Source organism: Saimiri boliviensis, chromosome 12, assembly GCF_048565385.1.
Source record: "Saimiri boliviensis isolate mSaiBol1 chromosome 12, mSaiBol1.pri, whole genome shotgun sequence".
Taxonomy (NCBI): domain Eukaryota; kingdom Metazoa; phylum Chordata; class Mammalia; order Primates; family Cebidae; genus Saimiri; species Saimiri boliviensis.
Window position 1 is genome coordinate 84,383,032 of NC_133460.1, and position 14,202 is coordinate 84,397,233.

General features: G+C 37.5%; 1 protein-coding gene and 1 non-coding gene across 4 annotated transcripts in view; both read left to right on the top strand.

Annotated features, from left to right (window-relative positions):
- The window catches only part of CUTC (cutC copper transporter), a 49,040-nt gene that overhangs the window by 34,470 nt on the left and 368 nt on the right, over window positions 1-14,202 (top strand). The window contains exon 10 of one of the 3 annotated variants that reach the window (XM_074382744.1): window positions 2,323-7,947. The exons of the other annotated variants lie outside the window; for them this stretch is intronic. The gene's annotated coding sequence lies outside the window, so the exon portion shown is untranslated. Of the gene's footprint in view, window positions 1-2,322; window positions 7,948-14,202 lie in introns of those variants that run through there. 3 annotated transcript variants of the gene reach the window in all.
- On the top strand, window positions 7,844-8,007 carry LOC120362590 (U1 spliceosomal RNA). Its single transcript, XR_005578445.1, has one exon. It is a non-coding gene; the product is annotated as a U1 spliceosomal RNA (small nuclear RNA).

Genomic DNA, 14,202 nt, shown 5'->3' on the forward strand with positions numbered 1-14,202 from the left:
ATATGGTACTGGCATAAAGATAAGTTATTTAGCTCAATGGAATACAATTGAGAGTCCAGAAATAAGCACTTACATTATACTTCATTGATTTTTGACTAGGATTCCAAGACAATTCAGTGGGGAAAGAATGGTCTTTTTAATGGTACTAGAACAACTGGATAGCCACATGCAAAAGAACCAAGTTGGACCCTTACACCAAAGGCAAAAATTAAAGGATCAATAACCTAAATTTAAGAACTAGAAAACCTTTTAGAAGAAAACAGGAATAAATCTTTGTGACCTTTGGGTTAGGCAAAGCCTTCTTAAACATCAAAAGCATGACTGACAAAAGAAAAAATTGGACTTTATCAAAGTTGGAAACTTATGCTTCAAAGTGGCATGATAAAGTGAGAAGACAACCCTCAGAATGGAAGAAAATCTAATTGTATATACAACAGGAGTCTTGTATCTAGCATATATATAAAGAACACTTACAACTCAACAATAAAAACCATTTCTCCAAAGAAGGTATACAGTTGACCAACAAGCACATGAAAAAATGCACATCATTAGTCATTAGGGAAATGCAAATCAAAACCACAATGAGATGCCACTTCATACCCACTAGGATTACTGTAATCCAAAAGTCTGACCATATCAAGTGTTGGGTAGAGCATGAAGGAACCACAACCTTCATATGGCACTTATGGGAATGTAAAATGGTGCCAGTGCTTCATAAAACAATCTGGGAATTACTCAAAATGTTAAACACAGAGTTGCCATATGACCCCCCCAATTCCATTCCTAGGTATATACTCCCAGATAATTGAAAACATATGTCCTCACAAAAACTTGGTACAGCTGAGACAGGAAGATCACTTGAGCTCAGGAGTTTGAGACAAGCCTGGGCAACATGGTAAAACCCCATCTGTACAAAAAATACAAAAATTAGGTGGGCGTGATGGTGCTCACTTGTAGTCCTAGCTACTGGGGAGGCTGAGGGGAGAATCCCTTAAGCCCGGGAGGTGAAAGTGAGACGAGATCACACCACTCTACTCCAGCCCAGACAACAGAGCAAGACTGTCTCAAAAAAAACAAAAAACAAAAAACAAACAAAAAAAAACCTTAGAAAAGAGTTGTATAAAATATTTATATAGGTATGTCATTGGAGCCCTAGAGGAGAATGTTTTTCTTACGTGTTAGTCTGAGGAGTAGCTGGGCTTCTGAACAATTGATTTGTATACAGAATTATATCATTATAAAGACTTTATTATTATTTTGTCTTCATAGAGCTCTTTTCCTTTCTGAAGCTGCCCCTGAATAATGGTGCTTTCCTGGTGCGATTGATAATCTCATAGCTTCAATTCCCCTGCCCATGGGAAAGGGCACAAGACCCAGGCTAGCCAATCAGAATGCCTAGTTCTTTTGTCTCTATTCAGTGGTCCAGAGCTGGGAACACAACTCAAACAGGGCTGTTCAGAATCCTATCAAAGACTTTCCTTGGAACTGTCCGAAAAGAAACACTCTTTTGTCTAGGCTTTCTGGTCGTAAGGACTATGTAAGTCTAGAGCTTTTGTGGCCATTTTTACCACCAACTGGGAAGAGCCTACTTGAGAACGAAACCAACACAGTTGCAAATGTCCTAAGGATGTTGTTTGAGACTCTGCACCCATCTGCGCCTAAAGCTAGATCCATTCATGGACTTTTCTATTAAATTAGCCAATACGTTTTCTTTTTCATCTTTTGTTTGTACCAGTTTGATTTGGATCTCTGCCCTTGCAACCAAAAGAAGCCTGATTAAGTTTCCTTCCTTTTATTGATAGATAGGAAGGAAGCTCAAAGTCAAATTTGCAGCCCGCATGTAGCAAGTGGATAGGATCATAATGAATGAATTTTGTAAAATGGGCTTGTCCCTCATTTCTTTTTCTTTTTTTCTATTCTGTGTTTCTTCACTCACATTTTATCTTGTTACAGTTTACATATTTTTTTGTAAGCCACTACAAATCCTTTTTACAGTATGACAGTAAATAATAGAAATTGTTTCCCATATTGTCCTGAGTCTGGACTAGAATAAAACTAAGGTTTCCTGTCCAAACTTCATCTCTCCCTTCTCCAACCCTGATTTTGTCCTAGAAATCACTCTTCTTCCATGTAGCCCATGTTCTTTAGGAAAGTCTGACCTCACCCACAGCTTCATCAGGACGGGCCTGATTAATCCAAGAGGTCCAAGAGTAACTTCATCCTTGTAAGGAATTGATTCAGGAATTTACTGAGATGCCAGAAATTTGCTGGTGGATTCTACTTCTGAAAGACCTTCTGAAAATGACCCTTTCCCTCTTTTAGCATATGTCACGGTGTATGGACATGAGTCCTGAAACTGTTGCAGCCATTTCATCCACCTATTTGAGGATTAAGCTGATGGCGAACAAGAACAAAACAAAGAATGAGAAGGAGATGGAACAGAGCCACTGGTGTAGGTCCAGCCTGAGAACTGCTCTATCTGTGGGTTCTGGCTATTTGAACCAATAAGGATTTTCATTCAAGCCACTTTGAGTTGAGTATACCCTTTTTTTATTTTTTTATTTTTCAAGACAGTGGCATGACCTCAGCTCACTGCAGCCTCCATCTCCTGGGTTCAAGTGATTCTTCTGCCTGCCTCCTAAGTAACTGGGATTACAGGCACATGCCACCACGCTCAGCTAATTTTTTTTTTTTTTTTTTTTTTTTTTTTTTTTTTCAGTAGAGTTGGAGTTTCACCATGTTGGCCAGGCTGGTCTCAAACTCCTGACCTCAAGTGATCTGCCCTCTGCCCATCTCAGCCTCCCAAAGGGCTAGGATTACAGGTGTGAGCCACCGTGCCCAGCCAGAGTTGAGTATACCCTGTAGAAGAATTTTAATATAATTCGAGAATGAGTTCATTTTTCTTCTGGCAGTTGCTAGCAGCCTTTGTTAGTAAGGTTAAGAACCTTCCAAAGCTCTGTTACAGTATGACAGTCATTTGCAAGAGATATCCTATCTTTAGAAAAACTATCTTATTAGAATAACTATCTTACTAGCTAAGTCACTTGGTGACTTTATAAAGTACTTTGTACCTTGAAATTGTTCAGAAACCAGTTATAGTTCCTATGAAGATAAGGCACCTGTAAATAAGTGATCCTATTTGGAGCTCTTTCAGCACCTTCACAAAGATCCACTTATAAGATTCCGAAGTAATGGCCCTTCCCTTCTTTATAGGTCAAAAGGAACAGAATCTCCTGCTCCTGGATAAATGATACAACACAGTTTTCTTTTATGTTGGAATTCATGATTATGAGAATAGCACACTTTATTTAGCCCATATCCTTGATTCCAGCACTGTACTTGATGCTCTGTGGATGCAACCTAGATGATAAAATAATTTAAACTCAAAGTAAGATATCCTTTAAATGAGATATAGGCCTCTTACTGCAAACTCCTTTTGCAGATTACTACTAGGTAATCTCTCTCAAATATCTTCCAAAACAACAAGTTAAGAAAAAACTAGCTAAGGCCGGGCGTGGTGGCTCACACCTGTAATCTCAGCACTTTGGGAGGCCAAGGCAGGTGGATCACCTGAGGTCAGGAGTTCAAGACCAGCCTGGTCAACATGGAAAAACCCCGTCTCTACTAAAAATACAAAATCAGCCAGATCTGGTGGCACATGCCTGTAATCCTGGCTACTTGGAAGGCTGAGGTAGGAGAATCACTTGAACCTGGGAGGCGGAGGTTGCAGTGAGCCGAGATCAAGTCATTACACTCCAGCCTGGGCATCAAGAGTGAAACTCCAATTCAAAAAAGAAAACCTATCTAAAAAGCTAAGTGCTAATAAAAGCACTCTCAAAATTTCTACTTGTATGTCTGAACATACATAAACACACAGAGAAATACATATTTTACAGTCTTGGCAGTAGGCTTAAAGATATTAGTTCAGCAAAATTTTCTTGGGCCCACTAATTTGACCATTCTCATGTTCTCAATTCACAAAACTGTCTATAGCAATAGTCCAACTATAAATTGTAAGAATGAATTTGTTATTGTACATTTAAACAAGTTCACAGTAAAAAGACCAACTTATGTGAAGTTAGTGTTTTTCCTTACCATGATAAAAATAAACACAGCTTTGTGTTATCAACAGATTGTTTCGATCAACAGGTTGTCTTGGTGATGCTTTCAGGGAACTAATATGCTAATATCCTACAACATTCAACATCTTTTCTTTCTTTCTTTTTTTCTTTCTCTCTCTCTCTGTCTCTCTTTCTTTCTTTCTGTCTGTCTTTCTTTTTGAGAGAGAAAGAAGGTGTCTTGTAAGATTTGGGCTTTCTGAAAAGAAAAAAAAATAGACAGGATCTTGCTTTGTCACCAAGGCTGCAGTGCAGTGGCACAATCAGCTCATTGCAGCTTCAAACTCCTGGGCTCAAGCAATCCTCCCGCTTCAGCCTACCGAGTAGCTGAAACTACAGGAATGCACCACCACACCTGGCTAATTTTTTTGTTTTGTTTTGTAGAGTTAGGGTCTGGCTATATTGCCAAGGCTAGTCTCAAGTGATCCTCCTGCTTTGGCCTCGGCATAAGTGTGAGACACTGCATCCAGCTCTTATATGTGTTTTGTTTTTTTAGCCTATTTTCTTCAGTCTTCTAGCTCTCCTGCAATTAACCACTATTAACAGTTGCTTTCAGAAATGTTTGATAATTTACTTGTATCTAATTGCTTGTAAGGCTATATGTTTTTCCATGTGATAATTTACTGTTTATATTGTCCCTCATGTTATTTATATCAGATATATTTTCAGTTTGGCTGCTTTCAATATTAATATTTGTTTTATAACATTCTCTTTAAAAATTATATATACATATTTCTCTTTTATAATACCATCCTTCTTTTTTTTTTTCCAGAACCCAGAAGAGCATTTTTTCATTTAGTGCATCTTTTTGTGTTAGTTCATTTTTTTCTGGTGTTTTATGAGCTATCAAGGATATACTTTATGGGATGATGTGCAGTAAAGACCTAAAATAATCATTTATTTTCCTTTTTTTCTTTCTTTCTTTTTTTTTTTTTTTTTTTTTTTTTTGAGGCAAGAGTTTTTCTCTGTCACTCAGGCTGGAGTGCAGTGGCACAATCTCAGCTCACTACAACCTCTGCTTCCCAGGTTCAAGCGATTCTCCTGCCTCAGCCTCCTGGGTAGCTGGGATTATAGGAGCACACCACCATGCCCCGGCTAATATTTGTATTTTTTAGTAGAGATAGGTTTTGCCATGTTGTCCAGACTGGTCTGGAACTCCTGACCTCAAGTGATCCACCCACCTTGACCTCCCAAAGTGCTGGGTTTACAGGCGTGATCCACCGAGCTCGGCCAATCATTTATTTTCTATGTTGATATCCTGCTGCCCAAAAAATATTGAACAATTCAGCCCATTTGCTGTAGTTTGTCACAAGTTAAAAGTTTATCCTTTGAATATACAAGAAACATTATACTGTATCATTGATAACTTTCCTTATTTTTAAAAGTATGTACTCTTTTTAAAAATTATCTAAAACTTTTAGTAGTTAACTCTTTTTTATAGAATTTAAGTCTAATTCAATGTGTTCATTCATTATGTAATATATTCTTTGCAATTCAGAAGAATTTCACTGTATTTCAAATTTTAATAATTACAGGAAGAAGAGTTTTACAATAAAAGAAAATGGTTTTTAGAACTCATGTTAATTTAATTATCTGTATGTCTTTTTTGGTCCCTGAATATCCTAAAAAGATTTTTTGTTTGTTTTAGAAGTATAAAAATGTTAATATTATTCTTGGGGGGGAAATTAGGGAGTAACTATTTTATTATTTCATAGTTAGAGTTTTTAGTTTTTTTGTAGGAACATGAATTACTAGGCTCAATTTTAAAAATTTGAAGGGAAAACAATGTTTTTACTGTTCCCACTTACATTTGGATATGTATTATAAGATATTACACAAGAATGAAAACACTTATTAAATTGAACTCTAATGATTAACCAAAAGTGTACAGCTCTATGCTTATCTTGAACATTGAACTTTTGTAGATTTTTCAAAGTTATTTAAGTGCAACACTTATTATTTGTTTGCTGAGTAGAAATGATACAGCATATTTTCTCCTGAGTCAACTGATGAGACATTCTTTTCTGCTGAATTATCTCTGTGTAATCAATGATTTACCTTGAGGCACACCCACATTGAGTCATTAAGAAAAGATGTTTTGAGACCACTAAGAGGAGATTTGGGATACATCATTTTACATAGAACCGACAGAGCTAAGGCTAGAATTCAGGTTTCTTGACTCCTTGATTTATGTTTTGCAGTGTTTCATTCTGCAGCCTTCCTATGTCTATTAAAAATATCAAGGCAATTGTCCCATCCAGTCTTTTGGTAGTTTTATTATTCTCAGTAATTCCAGAAGATTACAGATCATATTTCTGCAATGCTTCTGTAAGTTCTTCTAGAACCCATTTTGGGCTGTAGGAACTTTCATATTCATTCATTTCATTTTCTTTCATTCATTAATGTAAAAAACGAAATGTTCAGAAGCCCCTACTTTCCCCCACCCCAAGAATAACCACTATTAACAGTTTATTTGAATCAACATTTATATTGTTTGAATCTGTTAAGTGTAAATACATAATTTTTTTATCAAAATGGAATCACTATTCTACCACTTGCTTTTTAAAAATAAATTCTATTTTTTAGAGCAGTTGTAGGTTCACAGCAAAATTGAACAGAAAGTATAGAGACTTCACATAATGCCCTATCCCCATTATGTATAGCCTCCCTTGTCATCAGTTTATTAGCAGCCCCCACAATTGATGAACCTACATTGACATAACGCTGTCACCCAAAGCCTATAGTTTACACTAGGGTTCACTATTGGTTTTGTATATTCTCTGAGTTTGGACAAATTTATAATGATATCTCTTCACCATTATAGTATCATACAGAACAATTTCACTGTCCTAAAAATGCTCTGTGCTCCACCTGTTCATTCTTCCCTCCCTGCTAACCCCTGGCAACCTCTGATCTTTTTACTTTCTCCCTAGTTTTGACTTTTCCAGAATGTCATCTAGTTGGAATCATCCAGTATTTAGCCTTTTCAGGTTGACTTCTTTCACTTAGTAATATGCATGTAAGATTCCTACATATCTTTTCAGGGCTCAATAGTTCATTTCTTTTTAGCACTGAATAATATTCCATTTTCTGGTATGTTACAACCATTGAGGTTTAATACGATGATTGATACAGCTGGGTTAGTATCTACCTACCACGTTTGTGGTAACTATTTCTCTTTGTTGTCTTTGTTCTCTATTACTATTTTTTCTTCCACTCATTTTTTCCCTTTTGTGGTTTAGTTGACTCTTTTATATGATTATATTTTCTCTTCTTTCTTAGCATATCAGTTATACTTCTTATTTTTTTCTTTTTTACATTTTTAGTGACTGCCGTAGAGTTTTTAATATATATTTATAATGTATCCAGGTCCACTTTCAAAGAACACTCTACTGCTTTACAGGTAGTGAGAGTACCTTTTAATAAGGAAAGAATTCTAATCCTCCCATCCTTTGTGTCTTTACTGTCATTCATTTCTGTTATACATAAGCATTTAAAATATGCACAGAAGTATGCATGATTGAATACATTGTTGCTGTTATTTTAAGTGAACTGTTATTTTTTAGGCCAATTAAGAATTTAAAAATGTAGGCCAGGCACAGTGTCTCATGCCTGCAAACCCAGCACTTTGGGAGGTCAAGGCAGGCGGATCACCTGAGGTCAGGAGTTTGAGACCAGTCTGAGCAACATAGAGAAACTCCGTCTCTACTAAAAATATAAAATTAATACTTACCTGGCAGGGGAGATACCATGATCACGAAGGTGGTTTTCCCAGGGCGAGGCTTATCCATTGCACTCCGGATGTGCTGACCCCTGCGATTTCCCCAAATGTGGGAAACTCAACTGCATAATTTGTGGTAGTGGGGGACTGTGTTCGCGCTTTCCCCTGAAAAAAAAATGTATATATAAAATTAGCTGGCCGTGATGGCGCATGCCTATAATCCCAGCTACTCGGGAGGCTGAGGCTGGAGAATTGCTTGAACTGAGGCAGAGGTTGCGGTGAGCAGAGATTGTGCCATTGTACTTCAGCCTGGGCAACAAGAGCAAAACTCAGTATCAAAAAAAAAATGTATTTTACCTTACTTATTTCTTCTCCAGTGTTCTTCTTTTCTTTGTGTAAATCCAAATTTCTGACCTGTATCATTTTCCTTCTCTCTTATGCAGGGGTCCTCAGCCCCCAGACCACAAACCAGTACTGGTACATGGCCTGTTAGGGCTGCACAGCAGGTGGTGAGCAGCCAGCTTATGAGCTTTGCCTCCTGTCAGATCAGCAGAGGCATTTGATTCTCATAGGAGTGTGAGCCCTATTGTGAAGTGTGCATGTGAGGGATCTAGGTTGGTACTCCTTATTAGATCTCTCACTCCTTATGAGATCTAATGCCTGATGATCTGAGGTGGACTAGTTTCATCCTGAAATCATTCCCCACAAAATTAGTCTCTGGTGTCAAAAAGGTTGGGGACTGTTACTCTAAAGGAATTTTTTTTTTTTTTTTTTGAGATGGAGTCTCACTCCAGCCCAGGCTGCAGTGCAGTGACGCAGTCTTGCCTCATTACAACCTCTGCCTTCTGGGTTGAAGCAATTCTCCTGCCTCAGCCTCCTGAGTAGCTGGGTGTGTGCCACCATGCCTGGCTAATTTTTTGTATTTTTAGTAGAGATAGGGTTTCATCCTGTTAGCCAGGGTGGTCTCAATCTCTTGACCTTGTGATCCACCCACCTCAGCCTCCCAAAGTGCTGGGATTACAGGTGTGAGCCACTGAACCGGCCAGAAATTCTTTTCAACATTTCTTTCAATGTTGAAAATTTTTTCAACATTTCTCGGTCTACTGGCAACAAATTCCCTCAGTCTTTATTTGTCTGAGAAAGTCTTTATTTCTCCATTTTAAATATATTATGTAAGAATAGCAACTCTCTTAATGAACTGACTTCTACCTTAGAGAAAGCCCTATAAGAATTCGAATCTGTAAATTCTCCACTGACCAAGGGTTGGTTTAGATGGAAGGAGGAGGGAAAGACCCACAATGTGAGTGCCAATTAGTTCAGCTTTTCTAGAGGACAATTGGAAATAGTTACGGAAGTTTTAATGAGTATACTAATTGGTGGAGCAATCTTCGCAAGAATCTAGAGCAACAGCAATACAAATAGGAGAGAATATTTGTATATCACTGTCCAAATTTATAACTGCAAAAAAATTATACTCCTGGAGATAGGCTGAGTGCCTACCGTTTTGAATGTCCACGTGAAGAAATCCTATACATATGTAGAGAGAGTGTCTCACTGTGCTGCCCAGGCTGGACTCAAACTCCTGGGCTCAAGCAGTTCCTCCACCTCAGCCTCCTGATGAGCTGGGACTGTGGGCACATACCACTGTGCCTTACTTCTTTTTACTTTTGAAGTATAATTTTGCAGGGTGCAGAATTCTACTGGTGGCTTTTTTTCTCTCACCACTGTAAATATTTCACTCCATTCTCTTCTTGCTTGCATGCTTTCTGAGGAAAAGCTGGATATAATTTTCATCTTTTCTCCTCTATAAGTAAGATCTTTTTCCCCCTGTCTTGATTCAGAATTTTTTATCTTTGATTTTCTGCAACTTATATATGTACACTTGGTTGTAGGGCTTTTGTTTGTTTGGCATTTGTTATACTTGTTGTTCTCTCAACTTCCTGGATCTGTGATTAGGTGTTTGACATTAATATGATGGAAATTTTCTTTCATTACTGCTTCAAATACTTATTCTGTTCCTTTCTCCGGTTATTCTCTTCATCCTATTTCTATTACACGTATGTTGCGTATACCCTTTGTAGCTGTCCTGCAGTTCTTGAAGATTCTGCTCAGATAGTCTTACTTATTTTTGCAGTTTTGGCAGTTATTTCCAAGCTCAGAGACTCTGTCTTCAGCCTTGTTTCATCTACCAAAAAGCCCATGAAAGGCATTCTTTATTTCTATTACAGTGTTTTTAATCTCTAGCACTTAATTCTCTTTAGTTCTTTCTTAGAGTTTTACCTCTCTTTACATTGACCCATCTGTTCTTGTATGCTGTCTACTTTATCCATTAGTGCCCTTGGCATTTTGGTCATAGTTGTTTTAAATTTCTGGTCTGATAACTGTCTCTTCAAAGCTTTTCTTTTCTTTCTTTCTTTCTTTTTCTTTCTTTTTTTTTTTTTTTTTTTTTTTTTTTTGTTTGTTTGTTTGCCTTTTAGTATGCCTGGCAATGTTTTCTTTATAGCTGGACAGGATATAAGGGGTAAAAGGAAGACCTTTAGTAACAGGTGATATACAGTGGGGGAGGGGGCGAGGAAGAGTTTAATAGTTCTATGAAGAAGTCTCAGTCTTTTAGTAAATCTGTGTCTCTAGACTGAATTTCACAAGTGCTTCTCAATTCCTTGTATCTGCCCGCGATCCCCATTAGGTTGGACATGATGGCTACAGTGGGCTGCAGTTGGCATTTTCCGTTTTCACGTGGAAGGCTAGAGGAGACGAGTTAATTCCCTTCTCCTGCATCCTTTAGGCTGCTATAAATTACTAGCATTAGTGGCCGGACACGGTGGCTCATGCCTGTAATCCCAGCACTTTGGGAGGCTGAGGTGGGTGGATTACGAGGTCAAGAGATCGAGACCATGGTGAAACCCCATCTCTACTGAAAAATTCAAAAATTAGCTGGGCGTGGTGATGCACACCTGTGGTCCCAGCTACTTGGGAGGCCGAGGCAGGAGAATTGCTTGAAACCGGGAGGCGGATGTTTCAGTGAGCCGAGATTGCGCCACTGCACTCCAGCCTGGCGCCTGGCAACAGAGCAAGACTCTGTCTCAAAAAAAAAAGTTTTTCCCAAGGGCAGATTTTGTTTAGAAGAGAAGAACAGAGTGTCCGGGTATATTTCAAATGGTTACTTTTCTTATCCCCTCTGCCAGGAGCATGGAATCAAGAGGAGATTTTTCTCTAATAAAAAAAAGAACAAACTTTGAGAACATCTTTGAATAATTAAAGACGTTTAATTATTCAATTAACTCATTCAAATAATGACTCCGTCCCCTCCTTCTGACAGAGTCATTCTGGAATTTTTGTCTCTCGAACTTGTCTGCACTGAGCCTCGGGCAATTCAATTACAGTTCAGGTTTTCCTGCTTTTGCACTGGTTCCCATTGAGATTTCTGCTCCAGGAATTTGTGATTTTTTACATTCACTCGTTTATCTCTTCGATTTGCCCTGTATATCCTCATCTCTACAGATCTAAGAAGAGTTATTGATTTTTCTGTTTATTCAGATTTTTACTAATTGTTAGGAAAGATTCATGACTTCCTTGTTCCTTACTTGCTTTTTTATTCAACATTCCATGTCAGTACATATTTTATAATTTAAGCAACTTGTTTTGATGAATATTTCATTTCTCCACCCTCTCTTTTTTCGATTACTTAGAATATTTAGGCCAGACACAGTGGCTCATGCCTGTAATCCCAGCACTTTGGGAGGCCAAAGTGAATGGATCGCTTGAGCCCAGGAATTTGAGACCAGCCCAGGCTCCAAAACATTTAAAAAAGAAAATTAGGTGGGCATGGTGGTGTGTGCCTGTAGTCCCAGATACTCAGGAGGCTGAAATGGGAGGATCCCTTGAGCCCAGGAGTATGAGGCTGTAGTGAGCCATGATCCCGCCACTGCACTCCATCCCACCTGGACAACAGAGAGAGAGATTCTGTCTCAAAATAAATACATACATAAACAGAAAAATAAAAATAATGTTTTAAGCACAAAAAATAAAAATCTTGCTTGTTTTAAAATGATTTTAATTTCTTATTTGTATATGTTTAAGGGTTACAGTAAATGATTTAAATTTCTAATACAGATTTTAATTCACTTTATTAATTTTCTTCTGAGGTAGATGCTCAGAAAACATTACATATTTACAAAATGAAAAAAGTTAATATTAAAGTAAATAACAATAAAAAACTCTCAAACTATAATTTTATTTCCAGTGAAAATACCCTTCAAAAATAAGAGTGAAATAAAGATATTCTCATGCAGACAAAACCTAAAAGAATGTATCTCCAGTAGACCACACTATAAGAAATTCTTTTTTTTTTTTTTCTGGTACTCAATGTGTTCTTTATTCTATATCATCCTATTTGAGTTTTATTGTTTTTACACAAATGGAGGGAAATGCTTAAGGTACAAATTAATACATTAAAAAAAAATCTCAGTATGGAAAATACATTTAATAAATTAAAGCAAAAACCAAAGATGTGAGGAGATCCAAGAGATTAAGACAAGCTGTAACCAGAGTCTGAAGTATCTAAGGAGCTACTCTTTTTGAGCTATATTCTCTTCAACTTCCAGTTATCATTTGATAAACATGTCAGCAAAAGTTTCAATGTTTTAAAATATAAACAAATGTGACTTTATTTTGTATTGTACAAAGTGCTAATTTCGGTAGATCCATTAAAATAGAGAATATTTAAGAAAGATCATTAATAAAAGTAATGATCACTCAATTTAAATTAATGTTAGACACAGTTTACAGCATTTTATTGCTAGAGTTTTAAGTCAGCATGAGTGATATCAAAGTACTTATGTAGCTCATTTCTAAAATTTACAGAAAACCCAGTACAATTCCAAGTGTACTTTCATTATAACCAATATGAAATATGATTATATTAGAAATAGTTATCTACATATTAACAAGAAGCTCTTCTTGTTGCATTGATCCCTGTACTATTATGTAATGCCCTTCTTTGTCTTTTTTCTGGTTTAAAGTCTGTTTATCAGAGACACGGATTGCAACCCCTACTTTATTTATTTATTTATTTTTATTTTTGCTTGGTAAATATTTCTCCATCCCTTTATTTTGAGCCTATGTACGTCTTTGCACATGAGATGGGTCTCCTGAATGCAGCACACTGATGGGTCCTGATTCTTTATCCAATTTGCCAGTCTCTGTCTTCTAATTGGGGCATTTAGCCCATTTACATTTAAGGCTAATATTGCTATGTCTGAATTTGATCCTGTCATTATGATGTTAGCTGGTTATTTTGCCCATTAGTTGATGAAGTTTATTCATAGTGCTGATGGTCTTTACAATTTGGTATGTTTTTGCAGTGGCTGGTACTGGTTTTTCCTTTCCATGTTCAGTTCTTCCTTCAGGAGCTCTCGTAAGGCAAGCCTGGTGGTGACAAAGTCTCTCAGCATTTGCTTGTCTGTAAAGGATTTTATTTCTCCTTCATTATGAAGCTTAGTTTGGCTGGATATGAAATTCTGGGCTGAAAATCCTTTTCTTTAAGAATGTTGAGGCCAGGCATGGTGGCTCATACCTGTAATACCAGCACTTTGGGAGGCTAAGGTGGGCGGATCACGTGAAGTCAGGAGTTTTTGACCAACATGGAGAAACCCCGTCTCCACTAAAAATACAAAATTAACCAGGCGTGGTGTCACATACCTATAATCCCAGCTACTTGGGAGGCTGAGGCAGGAGAATTGCTTAAGCCTGGGAGACGAAGGTTGCGGTTAGCCATGATCACACCATTGCACTCCAGCCTGGGCAACAAGAATGAAACTCCATCTCAAAAAAAGAAAGAATGTGGAATATTGGCCCTCACTCTCTTCTGGCTAATAGGATTTCTACAGAGAGCTCTGCTGTTGTTCTGATTGGCTTCCCTTTGTAGGTAGGTTGGGGAAGTTCTCCTGGATAATATGCTGAAGTGTGTTTTACAGCTTGGTTCCATTCTCTCCATCACTTTCAGGTACACCAATCAATCAATAGGTTTGGTCTTTTCACATTGTGCCATATTTTTTGGAGGCTTTGTTCATTTCTTTTCATTCTTTTTTCTCTAATTTTGTCTTCATGCTTTATTTCATTAAGCTGATCTTCAATCTCTGATATCCTTTCTTCCACTTGATCGATTCAACTATTGATACTTGTGTATGCTTCACAAAGTTCTCTTGCTGTATTTTTCACCTCCATCAGGTCATTGATGTTTTTCTCTAAACTGGTTATTCTAGTTATCAATTCCTCTAACTTTTTTTCAAGGTTCTTAGCTTCCTTTCATTGGGTTAGAACATGCTCCCTTAGCTGGAGGAGTTAGTTATTGCCTACCTTCTG